Source organism: Lepisosteus platostomus, chromosome 1, assembly GCF_059453375.1.
Source record: "Lepisosteus platostomus isolate fLepPlt1 chromosome 1, fLepPlt1.hap1, whole genome shotgun sequence".
Classification (NCBI taxonomy): Eukaryota; Metazoa; Chordata; class Actinopteri; order Semionotiformes; family Lepisosteidae; genus Lepisosteus; species Lepisosteus platostomus.
The window spans coordinates 3,044,398-3,064,462 of record NC_142611.1 but is presented as its reverse complement, the minus strand read 5'-3'; the positions used below and the strand labels follow the sequence as shown (position 1 = coordinate 3,064,462).

The 20,065-nt window shown below is 41.8% G+C and overlaps 1 long non-coding RNA gene across 1 annotated transcript; it reads right to left on the bottom strand.

Annotated features, from left to right (window-relative positions):
• Positions 1–337: 337 nt before the first annotated feature.
• Positions 338–19,123, bottom strand: LOC148677499 (uncharacterized). The gene is made up of 2 exons (XR_015940309.1): positions 18,646–19,123; positions 338–2,346 (listed from the first exon to the last, which is right to left on the bottom strand). It is a non-coding gene; the product is annotated as an uncharacterized LOC148677499 (long non-coding RNA).
• Between the last annotated feature and the right edge of the window lie 942 nt (positions 19,124–20,065).

Genomic DNA, 20,065 nt, shown 5'->3' with positions numbered 1-20,065 from the left:
GAACAAGCTTTTTACTGATGATCGTTAGCAAAACAAAAACCGTCCTTTCCCGCATTTATAATACCCTTGACCTTAAATGGTTTGAAATTACTTTTCCTTATCATTGTGACTTTTGAAAACTGCCTGCAGTTCATTGCATCTTGCTGGGTTTACTGGCCCGCATTTGTTTCAATGATTGCTTTGCATGCTGTAATACTGTACTATGCTGAAACTTTCATATTCAAAAATATCAGCAAAAAACTAAACTTTTCTTTGCAAAATGCAAACAGCGCATTGGTGCTAGATGCTTTGCTTTGCTGAGCACTACTTTACAAAACACAATAGGTTTGCTTAATCACTTTTTAAAGTCGCTTGTTTTAATGTTCTTAAAAAGGGGTAGCACACACTTACAAACTTACACAGATTATGCTGTTTAGACTCCTGGAAAAGGGACTGTCCAAAAATACTGATTGTGGCCAAAATCCTGGTCTGAACATTTTTACTGTTTAGAAACATATTAAGTATGAAAGGAGCAAGAAAGAGCCTGTAACACCTGATGCATGAGTATCTGAATCATGTGGACACTGGGCAAGCTCTTTCTGTCCTTTTTGGATTGTTTCCACAAAATGTTCTACCAGATCCATCTTCCTGGTCATCTTCAGTTTCTTTAGAGGTAAGTAATGAAACAAACGCTTTGTACAGCAACATGCAAGATGCCACTGAGAGAGATTATGAGCTCTAAAGTCAGATGGGTGTCACCTACAGTAGGTGTGTACTCAAAAATAGGATCACACTCAGATGATCCTGTAGGAGGATTAACCTGCAATTGTTTCATCGGTTTGCTTTTATTACTGTAAAATCTAGGCTCTGATAAAATGTTTGTACTTGTATTTGGAATTTCATTAGTGCAGAACATCTAGAAAATACAATAACCAGCAGTAGAAGAAGGTTAAGGTGAAAGGTGCACTTTGCTTTAAATCCTCCTATCAGTTTACCTGAAGAATCAGTGTGCATTATTAATTAAGTGTTATTTGTATATATAAGTGTACTTTACATAAAAGTGTTATTAGCCTTGCAACAAATGACATGCCTCAAGGTACTGTATTGCTGTTCTGAACTGGGTAATGTACAGTGAGGAGTTCCCCAGGGCCCCTTGCTGTTGTTTGTAGTTTTCCTCTTGGGTTTTCTTGTCAGGAAAGAATGAACGTGTCCTTTATTTCTTCGTCGATAATACACAGGTCCATTCACAATTCCAGTGCAGTCGGGCACAGAAATAACCTTGAAATTCAATCATGGATGTCTATAACCCATCTGAAAGTAAAGCCTGATCAAGTTAAGGTTTTGTGAACTGCCTCTCATTGGGGAATAGTGTAATGTAATAGCATTTAGTTTTAAAGGCAGCTCCACTCAGCCATCGACAAAGGTGAAGATTTAGTTATTAGAACTGAATTTCAGCATCTAACAAAAATGTGGTTGTATCACTGAACCCTTCACCTGGTATGTCAGGCTCAACGGTCTGCGTTCAGGGTTTTGTTTTAAGTTTATCTGATCAGTCAATTGAATTCGCTTCCTTCATTTGTTTCTAACTTCATGTCAGCGTTTTCCCACGCTGGTCCCTGGAGAGCCCCAGTCCCACAGGTTTTCTGGGTCACCATTAAGTCACCAGCTTGCAAAGGTGAGTAGGGATGTTGGGCCCTTTTCTGGTTCAGTGTCAGGGTGGTTGATCTTTGCATTTCATCCTATACAGGAGGTATCCTGCGAGAGCTGTGAATGTTGACTTGCATGTCTGACATCTGCTTTAGGCTTTATAGTCCCCAAGAACTGATGCCAGATCTGAAATCTTCAGAAAGCAGAACTTCCAGAACCCATCAGCAAAGGGAAAAACCCATCTGTCACATGTGTGGCTGTGCAGTATGCAGTAGACGTTTCTGTAGGTGGTGCAACGCAGCCTGCGTCCTGGTGGCTCAGCAGGGAGTGTGCTGACCAGACGGTGAGGGGGTACTGCTGGCTGTGCTCCATCCCTCAGCGCCGTCAGAAGGCTCAGGCGGTGAGCTGTGAGAAGAACCAGCTCTGGTAGTTAGGAGATCCATCTGTTTGGCAGCAGGGCTGAATAGACAGGGAGGAGGCAATGACCTTGTATTGTTTTTAACAAAACTAATTACAGTAGTAAGAGGTGTGCTGCCGGGGTGAAAACCTGTCTTGGAAATAAGCTGCAGCTTCCATCGAAATCTCAAGTTGCTCTGGACAGAGAGTATGGTGAATACAGGATGCACAACCCCTTCGGCACTGAGAGCCCTCGCACTGCAGCTGTTCGTCTCAGGCTGCTGGGCTGCTTCTGTTATTCGGCTCCCACCAGATGAGCACATCCTGTGGCGAACACCACATTCAAAAACATACAGCTTCAATGTAGCAGCTGCTTTCGGATTTTTATGGGGGCAAAAAAGCAACAACACATGTCAGTACAAAGCGCGTAAGGCAACATTTTAATTCATCTTACAGATGTGAGATCTAGCTAATATGCTCATCCACAGATACTGTATGTACTGTAAATGGTAATGTATCTATAAAAAAAGGCTGGTGAAGTGGCTCTGTGGCTAAGGATCTGAGGCTGAAATGTTGCCCGTTCAAATCCCGCAGCTGGCAGTGGGATCCTACTCCATTGGGCCCCTGAGCAAGGCCCTTAACCCCAGCTGCTCCAGGGGTGCCGTATAAATGGCTTTGCTCCTACCTCAAGCTTCTCTCCCTGTCTGTGTGTCTCATGGAGAGCAAGCTGGGGTCTGCGAAAAGACACATTCCTCATACAAGAAATTATATATGGCCAATAAAGCGATCTTATATCTTTTTTAAGAGGATCTGGCATTTTTGCCTCATCATATGTTGACTGCCAAGGTCCCATTAACCCAAAGTGCATCCCTGGTGGCAGATTACAGCTCATTAAGAGGTAGGCAGTGTAATCTGCCGTGTCATTTGAACAAAGGACACTCTATAAATCAAAAGATTGAATCTTCTGTGATGGATGCATATTTCAGATAAGCACCCGACTGCATACTTTTATTAGAATTAAAACAACCAGCATACTCAGACAGTCACACAGGTCATCTGAAGGTCTAATCAGGCCCATTCAGAAAGATGCACTGTAGTGTGCTGACTGGGGACCGCGCTGTCCCATGAATCAGAGTTTTCAAAAAAGTAGAGGTTAACCACAGTGTCCTGGCTGAATTCCAGGCTTGCACAATCCGGCCTTCCTAAACCCCTCCTTCGTTCGATTGGAGAAGCAGTTTCAGACTCGTCAACCTGATCTGCCGTGTGGTGGGGCTGCTGGTGCAGAATGGGCAGCAGTACAGGTGGCTGGTGAAGAGGAGGGTGCCCTCCTATACGTGAAACACCTTTGGATCATCTGGGACAAAACATGCTATGAACTGTAAATGCAAGGAATTAATATAATATACAACAAAAAACAGTTTGTGTTTTTGGCCCAGGACCCATGCCTTTTATGATCAAGATATTGTGATTTATGATATTTTATGTTCTCAAAATCTTCTCCAATGACTGCTGAAATCCTCTGGGTGGGTGGGCTCACAGAGGTTTTACAGTTCTCACCCCTCACCTTTCACCTCTGGAGATGTTTGGCTGCGATCCTTTCGACCCATCTTGCAGTGCCGAGCGGTTTAAAATAAACTCTGATGGGAAGAGGGGCCGGGGCTTTTCAAGTAAAATTGTGAAGTATCTTTTTATAGCTCTCCGATAAAGGCATGTGTCCCCGCTGTATGAAGATGCCCAAACTAGGCAATTTAGCAAAGGGCAAAGGGCACAAGAACAGCCTTTATTCTACCGGGAGATCGAGGGACTGGGAAATGGCGACTCTCGTGAATCTCTGAAGATGCCCAGTCCAGACTGCAGACGTGAACAATGTTTCAGAGGCCGAGGAGGGCTCACAGCTGCTCTGCTCACCGAGGGATCAGGGCAGCGTCCGCTGGGGACCAAGAGCTCAGAAGCCATCCTTTGGGGACCAAGATTTTCCAACGTCTCTTTACCAGAAACTATTCACAAATACCCACAGACATCCTCGATCCTCGCTGCTCTGCAGCAGGCAAAGATCCCTGTTCTGTCAAAACCAGTAGAATGACTCAATTAAAACCGTTTTCATGGATGAAAAGCAGGTGTCCAGACACTGAGTGAAAAAAAGAGGTTTCACTACTTTGTGCTTGGGCACCATGATTTCATCAATGAATAAACATAAGATACAGTATTTCATTATTTCAGGTATTTTCACCCTGTCTCAGATATGTTGAACACGGATATATTTAGCTGTATACCATACACTGTATGGCCAATACTAAATAACAAGGAGAACAGGGTTCCCTTCTCTATGATGGGGGTCACTCGTCCTAGGGAGCCACATCCTGATGGTTTTAATGGCAGAATTAAATGCTCAACAAAAAGAGGTCTGGAAAGCACACCACTCCTTCAGCCACAGAGGTGGACAGATCCAATGAAGTCACTCAGAGCTCTGCTGAGCAGAATGGGCCTGAAGAAGACAGTATGACTCTCCAGGTCCAGAGCTAAAGAAGGCCCCTGGCTTAAAGTATTTAGAGGCAAAGGGGAGACGGTCTCCTTTTCTAGGACACTAGTGTGGTGCTGCTGTGCCTCTCAGACTGCACCGAACTACACAGATAATTTTGCCAAAGATATCAACTGCTTTTCTGATTGCACCTTGTAGCCTGGAAAAAGGATAGTGCTTCAGAGTTATCAGTCCACGAGATAAATGAGGTCACTGCGCTGGTTGGTGCTATAAAAAGTGCGCGCATAGTTTAATAATGACGCAGCGCTAAATCTGCAATGCAAACAAGCGTGTCTTGCCGTTACCAGGAAAGTGCAGATGAGAAAGTGCAGGAAAGATAACAAACGACACGTTCTGGCACGCTGGAGGGCAGTTTGGCCATCCTGATTAACCTCCAACATGGGCAGTTTTGCCTTTCACTTCAGCACATCTCATAACAGTAACATCTTTATTTCAAGAGCAGTAACTTGCTGCGGTTTCTGTGACAGCTTTTTGGCTTTTTATTCTACTACTGGGGCCTGGCTCCCTAGAACCCATAGCATGTGACGGGGGAACAGTTTCCAGACTCCACTGGGCCGTTGGTTCTGCATTGTGAGAAGACTGCCGAAGTCAATGCTAGGATTATGAATAATTAGAATTGATTATTAATTAGAATCAGGCTTAAGGAACTGGGACTGCTGAGCTTGCTTTGGATCCTTGTAACTTTTCCCAGAATACAGCCTTCTGCAAATTTTGAAATGAAAATCTTTCTCATTTATTATAGGAGAGAAAGATCCTTTCACCATGTGACCTACTGCAAAAAATGTTATGTATATCTAGACGTTACATTAATATTTTATTCATTTATTTAAAGCCAGGGGCCTCTCAATTCTTACCTCTTAGGACCACAGTTCAGTATAACTTCTTGGTCTGCTTAAATAATTAAATGGTTTGGAAAAGGGTTAAAGGGGCCTGTTAAACCTTCCCTCTGGTCTCAGGCTGCCGATGATATACAGAGACCCAGAAAACGTGTGGGATTGTGGCTGACGATGCCCAGATTCAAAGGATCTTGATAGGAAGCGTGGTCTTGTATAACCGAGAAAGCACATACTCTTGGCAGATTCCGATGTGAAAAGTTTCAGCGGTGAACTGAGATCCAAGCATGTCATTATGAAGACATGACTTGTATTTTAATTTCAACAACAGAGAAAAAAAACTTAGCATCTCTTCTCCGCACCAGCTGGGACCAGCGATCGCAGGACGCCAGCTTGCTCCACTCTGAAACCTCGCAGTGACCCGGCTGGCTGTCCATGTCAGCACTGCCCACACTAATCTGCTCCCCCTTCCACCTCCTGCCATGACAGCACCAAGTGCCCAGAGATTGTTCCTCCAGCACCAGTTGCCCTAATTCCTTAATTCTACACCTCCAGGTGGATTTGTCACCAGTGCTGGGGAAAGTAACTTTCAAACAATGTTTAAAACGTAATCATTTACAGTTACACGGTAACAAGATACTTGTACAGTATAAGGGATTCATTTTCCAATAATTTTATAAAACCATCCCTTACAGTACAGTGATCTATGTAGTGCTTGGACAGTTACTCTTAAAAACAGTTCCCCCAAACCTAAGCAATCCCTTACACTGGTAACTTGTAACTTTTTCCCCACTCCGATTGTCACATACGGCGAAGAGTATTTCCACCTAAATTATAGCCATTGCAGAATCCAATGTGCAGGTCTTCATATGATACCATTTCAAGTGCAGAAACATATGTCATCCTGGGTGTGATACTTCTGCTATGAATGACAATCATGAGCTACAGTACATCATTCCTGTGCACTAATCACATCCATAAAAGTACTGTATATACACATTTTAGAAGGAACAAAGTCATAGCACAGGGGATCTTGAATGCTTGCCGTATATGTTAATATCTGGGGTGTCAAATCTGGGTGAGAATGTCACCCACTTTGTCCTCTTTTCTGCATTGGCTCACCATTCATCTTGGCTCACTTCCACATACACTTCTCATTGGAGTCTCTGCACAGCTACTGTCAATGTTTCATTCCGATAACTAATAACTTATTCCAGTTACTAAATTACAGCTGATATTGTACTCAAGATAAAGGGCAACACAAAATGTAGTGTTTTTTTTATGTGAAGGTTTAAACTCACGAACTGGACACTAAAAGCAGGAACATTGCAACATTAGGGCTTGTAATAAAAACATAAGGCTATACTGAACCATCAAGTTCATGCCAGGTGAAAACCGCTATCAATGGTGGTAGAATATTAAAGCTGGTAAGATAGTAACTGCTCTAACCGACCTTGGGGCACAGTGATAAGCCACTTGTGTAATAGACAAATAAAAAGCTTTCAATGTCCACAGCTATGTTTCCTAAACCAGGTTACTATGGTGATACTGACCTTTTTGCTGTGGTTTCTGTGTGCTGAATAACTTTCCGGAGAAGTGGATTTCTTGAACACTTTAGTGTTAAAAACAATAGGTATAAAAATATAGAAGGGAAAGGTTGTATTTGTTTACTTTTTAAATCTGAAGACCAAAAAGAAGAAAAATATGAATCTCGAAGGACGAGCACATTCAAGCAGATGTGTAGACGGAGAGTGTTATAATTTCCTGGACAAACATCTTGGGATCATTTATCCAGTTTGCTTTTTGTTACATCTGTCTGTCACGTATAAAATTACATATCTGTTTATGTTGCATTATTGTAATAGATAATGTACATTATTTGTTAGGTAATACTAGTCAGAGTGTTTCTTTAATGTACATACAGACACATTCATTAAATATACTTCCATCATTTTACACATTTGTAAATGCGAAAGGCCTTTCTTTCCCATTAAGATGCTACTTTTCCTTATCTATTGATTGTATTGATAGATTTCTTTTCTTTAATTTTTTAACTGGGCTGCAGACCAGTCCACTTATCCTTTAAGAAAACCTGGAAAGCTCTCTTGAAACTGTCCTCATATCGCGCATGTAAGCGTTCAATAAACTATTCCTGCCATGTTGTTATAAAGGCTGTGCATCCTTCTGGCAGGCATGAAAATTGTTAACACTGCAGATGATAGCAATTAGAACTTGACACCCCATTTTTTTACTCGCTGCTGTTAATGAAATCGCTGCTCCGCAGAGAAAAACACATTTCACAGAAAAAAAGGTATTTTTAAGGTGGTATCCATGGAGATTGTAAAAAAAAAAACATTCCCAAAACATTAAGATATAAATCATTTAAGGAAAATATCTCCTTGTGACATCTTGTTATTAATGTCATCTAAATAAAACTTAAATTTGTGTGTTCATAGTGTCTATCTATCCACTATTTCGAAACCCAAAAATGTAATTTAGCTTAACCATCTAAAACTTCATATAATTAAAGTTAGACATTATTCATACTGTGCAGGTGTAATAATATACAGTACAGTGCAGTGCATTTTAACGCCACCCTCTGCTGGCAAAATAAAGCAATTGTGATTCAGTGTTATAGCAGCCTTCTGAGCTGGGTGCCGTCTCATCCTTGGAGAACCCCACCACACACTTGCAGCAGTATCCCCTGTACATACTGTTCATATCCAGCAGCACCCATGTGCGCGGCCTCCTCTGGCCATTTCAACACCTCTCAGGGGGTCTACAGGGGGCACAGCGATCAGCGCAGTTATTGCAGCTCTTGCAGGGCCTCCTCCGACATTTACACTGCTGAGACGGGAGGAAGACTGGCCAAGGGGTCCAGGGAAGATGCTGAGATGTGACCGTCGCTCCACCACCCCCCCGGTTCGTCCCGCAACACCTGGGCACGAACCGTAACACAACAGGGACCCAGCCGAGTGAGCTAAAGGAGATCTTCCTGCCAAACTCAAGAGGTGCATCTCTGGACCTCCACTCAGCCCAGGCAGCTAAGGTCCCTGCTAAGCGCAGGGAGGGCGATGACATCGCCGTGCCCAAACTAGCTCCGCTACAGAGACAAGAAGAAGACAGAGGGGTCCAGGGGTCCAGCGAAGACGTCGGATTGCCATGACTACGCTGCCTTTCTATCTCTTGTCTCCTGGGCCCTTCTGCCTCCTTCTTGCCTCCCCCATCCCACTCTCACCACCTCCCCTCGTTCACCCACACGCCTGAAGGGGACCCGTGGCCCAAACACTGGGCCTCTGTTTCTCTGGGCTCTTCAGCCTCTGCATCTCCTCACTCTAGCCTCAAGTTCCCAATAATCAACATCTGATGGACCAGCTCTCTTGACTCAGATAGAAAGGAAAGCCGTTATCCTCAGGGATGTAAATAGATTCCTTCCCACATTTACAGCGCACATGTGAAGACATATCTACAGATACTAATATTTATTGAATTAAATGGAAATATTCTCTCAGGAACAGGAGAAATGGTGGAGATTTAGGAGGACAGGAAAGGGAGGTGATAAAAAGAACTGAGTCAATAACCTGTGTTTTTCAACAGAATGCGGACAAGTGAAAACTTCCGATCGCGTTTTTGAAAGTGATTTGAATGTACCAGATAATGTTCCCTAAAGTGCGTTAGAGCCACACGTTTGCTGATAGAGTCATTAGTGCCATGTAAGAGAGAAACACACCCTGCAGCACTGCACTGATGTGGAAGGGCTTTGTCTGCCTCCATCTGAATTGATTGCAATGGGTGTTAAATCACAACCAAAGACAGGGTGAGGTACTAGCTGAGAAGCTGAAATAATCTAAAAAGCTTTATGTCTAGAACAGCTCTATTTGTATATTCCAAAAAGCAAATTCTGCTAAAATCAAATGTTAGGCTTATTTCTGTCAAATATACTGTACAGTGTAATCATGGCACTTGCTGTGACTGAAAAGCAAGACAAAATAGCATTTCTAGCCCTTTGAAGGCACTGCAGTGATTTTATGTTCTTTTTTTGGTGGTACGGAGAGGCTTACTGCGGCAACCTGACTTGCTCTGTTCTTTAATACTGTGAATTCAAGACACAGTCAGAGCCCCAGCCCATCTGTCAGAATGCAACATCGTAAACGTCCAGATTCTGACAACACATTATCAAAGATTACAGTAGAAATCACTTGGGGAGAGTTAGGACAAAACATTGTATTTATATCTAACACATTGCTACGCGTTCACACAGCCCCAGACTACTAAACCTTTAAAAAACACTCAAGGACAAAACCAAGATTGCAAAACATTAGATAGAGCGTCAGAAAAAACAGGCTTTTCCAGTATTCAGGTTGCTCTGTGTCTCCTTAAATTATAATCCTCTTCACCTGTGAGAAGTGTTAAATTTATCCAATTAAGGCATAACTGGTCTAATTCATCCCTTCTTCACAGCTTTAATCATTTGATGATTTAGAGAGACATACAAAAGCCAATGAATTTTGTATTCCAGGGACTAGTGTTGGGGACCCCTGATATAAATATTACAGACATTTCTAAAATTCCTTTGGTTTTATTACTCAGTTACCGTAAGGGTGTTTGAAGTTATCACCTTCTTGGAAACTAAAACCACGATATGCTTAATCAGCTTCTTATTGGATAGAACACCAGGATGGCCACAAATACTGTATATTACCTACTTATTTTCACCTCTGATTTTTCTGTCAAATGCAACTAACATCAAAGTTATATAATGATCTAAATCTATGTGTAACACATCAGGGTACCTGTATATCGCACATCTGTAGGAATACACACAATTGCCCAGACTATAGTTACACTATATATTCATCACACAGTAATCATACACACATTGAAATGATAATCATATTCAATGTCATCTGATCTGAAAAATGAAAGCATGGTTTTTGTGGTGTTTAGTTGGATCGTAGTTCTTCCAGTTCAATAAGCAAAAAGGGGATTTACGGAGATTGCAGATTTAGGATCTCTGTCGTTTTTTGTGTATTTATTTATTGCGCCTGCACAGAATGTCGGGGAAGAAAAGGAAGCGTGGTTTTTTTAGAGGTGGCAGCCTCTGATAGCTGTTCATACAAGTGCCTTCTTTTCTGTCAGAGGCAGGGTGACACCTCTCTGTAACTGCGAAGCTGATTCAGAGGACCCCCGCACTTGGTGTGTACTGTACTGTAGCTCTTGCTGGCACCCCCTTTCTGTTCGCCAGTGTCCACCACAGTTACTGCACATCAGTTACCTCTGGCAGGGCACAACAGCCGCAGAGTCTTTGGAGAACTCATGCTGCATCCATCCATGAATTGACTGGTCATTTAATCGGACAGGTAAACCCCACTGGAAGGGATAAGCTACAAGGGGATTCTGTTATAGACACACGCTGAAGCTGTTGGGTTTGACAAGGAAATTCGCACAAAAACTGCAGCAGCAAATTGGGAGTCCTGACAATCTCAATTGTGCAATAAATGTTTAAGATTGATTGAAGGTTCAATAGGCTGCTGCAGAGTTAACATCTGGTTGCACAAATGAAAAGCACATCCAGATTGATCGGGTCTAATATATCTAGATCAATACAGATCTCATGGCTTAACAAAGGTTGTTTCTGAGGTCATAGAACAGTATTGCTAAGAGTGACACATTTACATGACATGTAAGAAGAAGGAGCTGTTTGCAGATTTTTACTCAGGGGGCTCAACAATTGCTTGATAGCACAATTGAAAAAAGGCTTCGTAATACATATTATGAATGAAAATCGACTGCCAGCAGCCACAAATGTTAAAAAAATGATCTAATCAACACTAAATATTTTCAGTGGGTACTATGACCAAGAGGTATTTGTTGAGTATATTATACAGCTGTTTTGCATGGATGTTGAGCTTTTACACACAAGTTCTCAAGGAATAGATGTGCAAAATCTGGCCTGCAGTGCAGGAGAGCTGTAGAATTTGACTTTTACCAATCATCATATCACGACTTTTTAAAATCTAAAAGTTTCCTGTTCATTGTTTTTCATTAGGCGTCTAAAGAAGTCTAAGCTACACAATAAAGACAAATATTCATATAACTGGAGGTCAGGAAAGTTTCAGACTGTAAAAGGTACCTTGGTCTAATGGGCTTGATTTTGATAAAAAAACCTTTCACAGAACATAAATATTGAACTATAAGGGTATGGGCAGGTGTCATTATGATCTGTTATTGATCTTACATTTTTAATTTTGTTACCAAAACCTCAGGAAGCAGATCCCTGATTGGATTTTGTGAAATTAAGAATGCTGTCTTTAAGGTTTGGAATGTACAGACTATTCTGGGAAATTAGGGTTTCCTACAGAAGCTGAGCAGAATTTATTTTTGCGGATACAGAACTAAATTTTACAAAAGAGAATGAAAAAATGACAATAATCCCAACAGCCAGAAGAAAGAATCGGAGCATTCTTAATAATGTTATTTTAATTAAAAAAGGAATAAGCTTTGCTCACACAACCGAGTGTTTTTCAAAATTGCTCTGATTTGGAATGAATGCTTTTCAGTTTAACTTTTATTTTATTATTCCGATTTTAATGAAAGCTTTTTTTTGTTTACACATTGGCGCATTGAATATGCAATAGATCTAACTCCCAGATGGCGCTTTAAATGCATCTGTTGTTTTCTGATGCTCAAATATTGAACTCATTTTATTTTTGGGGGGTATCACATTTTCATCGTGTCTCTGCAATAAAATTTTTATGAAACTGATTTTTAAAAATGAGAATATGAATTCATCTAGAACATGTTTTTGTAAAACCATGGTTTTGGATTTGTCTGTGCTAATGCTGGTGCGTGTCAAAACTGTGAGCTTCTTGAAATGAGCTTTAAGGGTCTGGGGTCTTGCACTCCAAGTTTTTCATTGGAACGGTAGAATCGAAAGCATGATGGCACAGTATTACAGTAAAGAGACACAAGTGCATTGCACCTCTAAATGTTTTTTGAGAAGGATCAAAATTATTATTATTATTTGCTGCCTTCACAGTTTGCAGAGAAGTCTGGGCGGACTGCGGGGGAGTGCAGTGGATCACTGGTCAGGCTTGTATCCTGGATACAGTCTTTGCTCCGGTGCCCTGCAAAATGCTGCAGGAAGCAGCCACTGGTTATACAACAATTGCTAAAGGGCAATTCACTGATCAATTCCACAGTCGCCCTGTAATGATTCCAGCAAACAAGTCCCTAGGAAATTAAACTTAAAAAAAAAGATAAACAATTATGGCCATTCTCAAACAAATTTGAGTGAACCATTGACCAAAGTTGCAGAATGTTGTGAAATCTTGAAATCTGAAAATATTGAACATGTGTGGTGTGCTTTGCTTTCCAGCATCGCTTACAGAAGAGCAATAGCAGCTGAAAAACAGCCTACAGCAGCGATCAAAAGCTCCGGACTTTGTAACTGGAAGGCTGAGGTTTCAGATCCTCTGCTGCTGCTGCTGTACCCTTGAGTGTAATATCGTACCAGTACAACGCCCAGCTACAGCAATAGGTACTGTACACATGTAATTTGCTTTGGATGGAAGTGTCAGCAGCATAAATGAATAATTTTGTTTTTGTTCTGACTTTTGGCATTCTAGGAATGTGCCCATATCAATGCTGGAAGCCTACTTGAGATATTTTCCTGTGAAGTTGAAAAGTCTTCCATTTCTGCCAGAGGCTTACTCATTGGCATTCCTTAATTACATGGTGTCGTTTTGCCAGTTTCCACCTTCTCCTGAACCACCGTGACCTCCCAAGGTGAGGCAATTGCAGGTGACCCCTGTGAGGATCGGTTTACTCCAGCACAGAGCACCTACTGTCTGCACATTTCTATGACTTCATTACCAGCGGTTCTTTGTTGGGCTCCACACACCTCTTTCAGTTGTAACAGGAATCTAGTTGCTCACAATGGAGCTGAGAGATGTGCCGTACTTTCGACCAACAGGCTGAAAAAAACAAGGTCACATCTTGCCATGCAAAAGCCACACACACAACGAAGTCCTCGAACTTCGCAGGCTCTCTGAATTCCTGAATCACTGAAGCCGACAGACTCTCAGGTAATCCTATCCAGCTTTCCAGTGTCTCGGCTGCTAGTGTGTGATTCCATTTGGAAAGGGAAATGGTCTTCAGGCTCTGTGAAAATGCCCTGTGCTCTCAGTGCCCTGTTTGAGCTCTCAGTAAGAACTAGCTTACAACAGAGGACAGCAAGTAACTGTTCTCTTTGTAACATGAGGGCCCCCACAGCAGGTGTTTTTTCTGCTTTTAGAAGGGAAAGTTGGCGGTAGAATTGAAAGTGTTCTTACACTCCTTACCCCTTTAAAAGGTGCTGTATGCTTCTGCTTCTTAAGTGCTTCTGTCACGTTCGTAAACCCCCCTCTCAAGGACGCTCCAGCCCTTCCTTGTTCTTTACTCATCTCCCGCACCTGCTCCCTGTTCCAACCCCCTTTTCAGTTCCCCTTAAAAGCCAGGCGCTTACTCTGTTCTGGGCTCTGCGTTGCCCCGTCAAGCTTTTAAGTTCCTGTTCCTGCCGGTTCTGACCCGATCCTAGTTTTAATTCTGTTTGTCTTGGATGGACCGCCTGGTTCTGGATTTTGCCTTTCCTCGGATTCCCCATTGGACTCAGGTTTGGACTGTTTGCCTCGGCCACACCTCCCCCGGTCACCAGCGCACCATGGACACGCCCCCTGTTTTCATTCCCGACTCCCGCATGCTTTTCCCCCCGTGTTTTCCTCACTCTACCCCGGATTGTGTCATCTGCATAGGGTCCGGAAAGAACGCTTTCGTTACAGCTTCTTGAATACAAGCTGTAGTTCAATGTGATTTTCTTACTGATGACCAATGTTTACTGTTTGGAGTTGTGCACATGTTCCTCCCATTTCTAGTGCATAAGACCGGTGAGGTGCAAAGTTTCTTGTGAAGGGACACACTGCCTGACACTTCAAAATCACTCACCCTGCCGTTTTGTTTCACAGCATTACATACTGTATGCAGTACTTCATCATGTAACAGCCAAGAACTGGGAAAACTTGATATTGTGCTCATAGCCCCCTTTCCTCCACAAGCATGAATGGAATTGTACTTTCTTGATCTGGATATTTTTTGTTCGGCTTCTGAGCCATGACAAGCGTATGATAAATAAAAACCTTGGCATGACGTGCATAGTTTCATTCTCACTGCTCATTAAATGAGAGAAACTTTCCGTGCCATGTTGTCCAAGACAATCTAAAGGCAGATCTTTTTTTAAGTCGAAGGTAATAACTAACTAACATCGGGAGTGACATGAAATATGCACAGTAAATAGTAAATAAGTAAATATTTTTGTTTGTTCTCAGGGCAAACCTGCCTAGGAATAGTGGAAAACAGCCAGAACCACTAGCAAAAGCGGGTTTAGAAGGTGCTTCAGCCAATCTCAGAGCAGATTAAAAAACTGTTGCAAAAGAAGTCTCTGATGTTGTGACATACAAAACATACTAGCTAGCCAGTGAGGAATGAACAGTCCAGCCAATGGTTTCTGCTCTAATCTGATTGGCATCTCACAACTATGTACTGAGGTGATACTAATATTTACCAATAACCTTATTAAGCAGATATGCCTTGTGCGGTGAGTGATGTAGTCCTTCCACCATAAGTCACTGCCAGCAGGTAGCTGTTAGTTGTGGCCTTGGGTTATTCATTGCGCGTGAATCTAATGAGACTGTCCATATTTAATGTTTGAAGAGGAGTGGAACATCTGCAATCCAGGAGCACTTGACCTCGCCTCATCTCAGGGCTGTAGTGTTGGACTAGAAGAATATTTTGAACGTTCACCTGATGCTAATTTTCAGGATCGGTTTGATTAGAAAGTATCTCAGCAGGAGATAAAAGTGAAATCTAGTAACCTGTCATTTTAAAAAAAATAGTTGCACTATCTTTGTATATGACGAGCACCATCGTTCGTAGCCCTGTTTCATCATGCTGAAGAGGTAAGCGGACGATTAGAACTGAAATGGATGGACCAGGGAGCAATAAATGGCAGGATTGACATCACTTAAATAGTCTTCTGAATGGACTGCGTCTCGCAAACAAAGCTCCTTTGCCCAATCACAGTTCACCCCCATTTACAGCTTTACTTACAGCTGTTCTAGGTGAAAGGATTATATAAATGAGTGGATGAACAGAGCCGTACTTTCGTATGTTGAATGACATCACCAGTTTTAGGCTGCTTGGCACCAGAGCATCCTCTCCATACCAAATCTCAGTGCAGAAATTAGGTGTGCGGTTTTCACTCTGTAAGAGGGGTCTTTATTTTAATATCCTGATCTTAAAACAAACTCTTTTCCTTCTAGGTAAAAATATGCCAATTACTGTATTGTCCTCACTGCATCCAAATTGCAGTTTCTGTGAAAGTGCTTTCTCTCAGAAAAGAATTTGCACATTTTCTTATCACCAGGCTGTGTGTGTGTGTAGGTGTGAAAGCCAGTGTGTGTGTGTGTGTGTGTGTGTGTGTGTGTGTGTGTGTGGGTGTGGGTGTGAAAGCCAAGCTGTGCAAAAGAGATTTGAAAACCGATTGAATATCCTGTTCCTTGAATATGAAGGATCTAGGAGTAATATAATCATAAAGGCTCACAGTTCATATACAGTATTTAGCTATAATGAAGTGCGATTCCCTTTGAGTCCTGGAAGCTAAAAAATAAGTTTATACAATCCTTAGAGCTAGTCGTCTGAAATTTCAGTGTGATCCAGAGATGCAATGCGTAAATGTCACAAATTATGAGTCAAGCCGGGCTCTAAATTCTCAGTTCAATTTTCAATGCTTTACTTCTCCTTCACAGATCCGGTATAATTCACAACTATTAAACTACAGTTGATTGACTTGCAAAAACAACAACAAAAGAAACCCAACCAATGTCAATTGTAAATATCTCTATCACTGAGGATATGGATTTGAAAAACGAAATAAGTGTCAGTTGGGATTCTTAGTTAGATTCCTATTGTTGTGTGCTAAAGCAAAACGCCAACTAATGCACAAATCTAAAATAACCCGACCAAAAGAAATTAGAGTTAGGCCGTTTATATATTAATGACCACAGACAGAGATGTTTCCCCTCAGGTATTTTTTGTGAATAGCTGTTATATTACCAGAAGGTAAGAAGGGAAAGTTTGGGGATTGCTTGATCTAGCAGAACTATTGACTTGGCAGATTCTGGCGTATTGGTGTGGCCATATCTGTGTGCCGAATTTGAACCCGCAGTTTCATCGCTGTTCCTTCTTGAACCTCTTGGCCTTTGGGTAGAGAAGTAAAATAAGGCCCTACTTTATGCCAAAAGTCTGATGGCTGCCCTTCAGAAGATAATGATGTTACCTGCTCATGGCACGTTTCTTTATTCTCTCCTGCAACACTGCAGAGACATGTCCACGTCAGGAACAGGAAGATATTTATTTTGTCTGGCAACGGGATTTGTTCTCATGCCTTTGATAAGGCCTGACAAGATCACATTTTCAACAGAAGCCATGTGGTCTCGTCACCCAGGCTGTGGGCTGACTGCAAGGAATTCTATGCGCCTGTGGCTGGAAAGTTGCCGGTTTGCATCCCGCAGCCGGCAAAGGAATCCTACTCCGTTGGGCCCCTGAGCTGTCAGGTTATGAACCCATAAAATGTCATTGAAAAAGTGCAGGAGTACACTTCTATTGGCTGCACAGTGAGCTGGCTTTTTTGTGACTGCAGACAGTGTATCTCTGGCAATCAAAGTTTTAAACTGGTGATAGTTACCTATTCTTAATTCAGTCTGAAAAACTAAACAACACAGCAAATTTAGTGCAGACACCAATTTGCAACCATTAGACAATACTTAACCTCACCTAATTTGACAAAGGCGCGCGTTTGGCAGTTCAGACAAAATACATTGTTTTCAGTAGCCATTCTGTTATGCAACAATAACAAATATTGGCTCTTCTCCTTTATATTCTTCTTCATTTTTTGAAGGGCTGTCTTTTTCACCCTGATATCCTTTAGAAAAGGCGGCCTTCTGGCAGGATAACACCAGTTTCTCAGTGAAAAATAATTCTTGTTTCATTTGAAGCTGAATGTTGCTGTTCTTTCTGTGAAGCAGAGCTTTAGCAGATATTGATTTCTTATCCCCGGAGTCCTGGGTCTCTTTGTGGTGGAGAACTGAATCAGCAGCGACAATTTTAATTGTGAGCATCTGACTGGAGTGATTTACATAATGAATAGCACATAACGCCTTTTAAAATACAGTATATAGATGTAGATAAGTATTTGTCCAGTGCAGTATAAATATCCTGACTCTCTGTCCACTGTATGTTATTTTCCCTAAGCAACTGTCTGTATGTCAGCGACTGGGGAGAAAGAGGCTCTAGTAATATATTGCCTATAGTAAGTCTTATGATAGTAGATATTGATCAACTCTGTTTCTAACTGTTATAAATTATAATCACTAGCCATTAAATCCTAAGGTTAAACTCCCTCATCACTTTAGAAAATAAAAAAGAGTGACTTTTGTGGGCTATTACAGAATTCCCATCTGAAAATGGAGCCAAAATAATACATAAATACTGTTATACTGCAGGGAAGCTGACCTCTGAATGTCATCTGTCAGCTGGGAAGGAGGAACCAGCCCAGGGGGGTCTCCAGCAGAGAGGTGGAAATGAGCAAGACTCCGCTACCGAGATTCTTCTGCACAGAGTCCTGACAGTTCCATCTTCATTTTCTCTGCTAGCTTGCAAATTGGTAGCCCTCTTCTACCTGTCATTTTAATTACTACGTTTAATTAAGCAATTGTATTGTCTCTAACAAATGACAGACTATCCTACTATTAAGCATCTGAAATAAAACTAGACGAGACATGTGCTCCTTAAAGGAGAGCACTTCTCATTCAGGATTACAGGGTGTTTATGTCATATTTTGTTTAAAGGGCTTAATACAGAATGAAGATCCCAATTTACTCCATGCAGTGCTAGTTTATTTGTCTTAATGTGAATCTAAAGAGTTTCACCGGCCACAGGCATAGAGAAGTAAAGGACCAATTTACCTCTGCCTGTTAAAATCTTTCTTAACAGCAAATATATCGGAGCACGGTCCCTTTCAATACCGGTGCACAGCAAATGCTCATGTTAGAGAAACTAACCATCAGCAGCTGAAAATGAGAACCATGCACTTTCTGCAGTTTATCCTCTACACAGTAGCAAGAGAAGCGATGTTATAGAACAATACTGTATACTTACCTCTGCGAGACAGCATTTCAACACTGCAAGACAGCAACTGAGTCAGTGAATTTTTGGTATGGTCTGGGTAATGCAATTACTAACGTGGCCTGAACCTGCTCATCGATGAAGCTGTTGCCCCTCAGTCATTTCATCTGGATTGCAGTACACACCAAACCGTCTGCATGCGTGTCAGTCTTGCGCATGGTAATCAGTTTTACCGGGGTTCCAGTCTGGATTCTGTCTATCGGAATCCAATCTGCAGTGTCATCTGATTGCTCCTATTCCCCAGCTACTCAGTGCAATTCCTTTGCACTCAACCATCAGCTGTGTAAAGTGGCTTTCCCACAGGAAACAGAAAACTAATTGTCAGTGAGCTCTGCTGTGGTGATGGGTTAGCTAGGCTGCAGAAAAAGCAAAGGCTCAGATCTCTGACAGTTTACGGATCCTGCAGTAAGGGCTCAGCTAGCGGAGCTGGTGGAGTCACAAGTATAGGGAAAAAAAGGCCAAAAGAAATGCTTACAGTAACAAAAGCCGTCTTTGTGTTTTTCTGTTTTGCAAATACTGTAAGCTGAATTAGCTTAGCACAGCGCTAAACCAATCAGGGTTTTGGGGCTTCTGAGAAGGTCTAGTAATCAGCATTAGATCGAGGCAGATGGGAATGACATAATATATTAGTAAGGTTATTAACAGTGACGAGCTGCTCAGGTACAAGTGTGATTGAGTAATCCATCTTAGACTGGGTTCAGACACTGAAGCGATTGAGCAGTACCATTTTTGAGTTAAGCAATTCCTGAGCAAAATGTTGCTGTTTGCCAATAAAAAGGGAACTGTGTTATTGACTTTTATTATTCTTTTTTTTTTTACAAGAACCATACTACATCATAAAAACTCTCAAGTGAAATAGCCTTGGGCCCTGATTGAATATGTTCATAATCACTCAGAGTATTGAATTTTCTGAATGCAAAATGTCATAATTTGTAGAAAATTAAGCAAACCTAAGTGACCCATGACATGGGGCACAGATTCGTAAACAGTATGAGTAGGATCAAGGCAGTTCTCACAGTCTGTCATAAGTGGCAGCTGATTAACATCTTGTTTTTGAAACTCGTGTTCTGCAGAGGTGCCTTCTGACAGACCTCTAAAACCTGCATCCCAGGAAAAGGTGCCAGGGGACAAAGTGAAAGCATGTTAGGTCTGAAATGACCTTCAGCTGCTCAAATATGTATATTGTATATTCAGTTCTGCACAGCTGTCTTAATCCGATGATTCTTGAACCAGTAAACATAACCAAACAGTCATAGCTGGTCGTAACCAACCAGTTGTGGATAAATAATTAAGTCAGTCAAACCTAAGAGCATCAGTAGAGAATACAGGCTGAAATCAAATTTAGAGATAAAGTAGAGTAGAGAAACGGTGTTAAAGTAGAGATAAGGGATAT